Genomic DNA, 1,253 nt, shown 5'->3' on the forward strand with positions numbered 1-1,253 from the left:
GCGTTCTTTGCCTTGAGTTCGCCGGATTTACCCTGTTATCCTCGCGAGTCGCCGGACAGCCCGGTGAAGGATACCTACCAACAGAACAGATACCCAACGTGTGAATGCGTAAAGGACAAAGAGCAAAACAGGCCGACAGGATGGCTTCAAGAAGTCTGCAAGCATACGAAAGTCGAAGTCAAGACTCGTGGACTGACCCGGAGTCTTCGGACGCGCGGACGGGCTACAGCTACATCATAAAGCCGCTGCGGCGGTCCGCTAAGTGCGGCACAAATGCATGACAAGCGGCTGCGGAAGGCAGTGCACGTAGGAAGCCCGCCGCGGCGGCACGCCAAACTGAAGGCATTGACTTAGGAGCATATAGACAGCGACCGCGGAAGGCGGGGCGCTTGTAGAAAAGCCGCTGCGGCGGTCCGCTAAGTGCGGCACAAATGCATGACAAGCGGCTGCGGAAGGCAGTGCGCGTAGGAAGCCCGCCGCGGCGGCACGCCGAAATTAAGGCGTTGATTTAGGAGCATATAGACAGCGACCGCGGAAGGCGGGGCGCTTGTAGAAAAGCCGCTGCGGCGGTCCGCTAAGTGCGGCACAAATGCATGACAAGCGGCTGCGGAAGGCAGTGCACGTAGGAAGCCCACCGCGGCGGCACGCCGAAATTAAGGCGTTGACTTAGGAGCATATAGACAGCGACCGCGGAAGGCGGGGCGCTTGTAGAAAAGCCGCTGCGGCGGTCCGCTAAGTGCGGCACAAATGCATGACAAGCGGCTGCGGAAGGCAGTGCGCGTAGGAAGCATGCCGCGGCGGCACGCCGAAATTAAGGCGTTGACTTAGGAGCATATAGACAGCGACCACGGAAGGCGGGGCGCTTGTAGAAAAGCCGCTGCGGCGGTCCGCTAAGTGCGGCACAAATGCATGACAAGCGGCTGCGGAAGGCAGTGCGCGTAGGAAGCCCGCCGCGGCGGCACGCCGAAATTAAGGCGTTGACTTAGGAGCATGTAGACAGCGACCGCGGAAGGCGGGGTGCTTGTAGAAAAGCCGCTGCGGCGGTCCGCTAAGTGCGGCACAAATGCATGACAAGCGGCTGCGGAAGGCAGTGCGCGTAGGAAGCCCGCCGCGGCGGCACGCCGAAATTAAGGCGTTGATTTAGGAGCATATAGACAGCGACCGCGGAAGGCGGGGTGCTTGTAGAAAAGCCGCTAGTGGCGGTCCGCTAAGTGCGGCACAAATGCATGACAAGCGGCTGCGGAAGGCAATGC

Source organism: Volvox carteri (assembly GCF_000143455.1).
Source record: "Volvox carteri f. nagariensis unplaced genomic scaffold VOLCAscaffold_77, whole genome shotgun sequence".
Lineage (NCBI taxonomy): Eukaryota > Viridiplantae > Chlorophyta > Chlorophyceae > Chlamydomonadales > Volvocaceae > Volvox > Volvox carteri.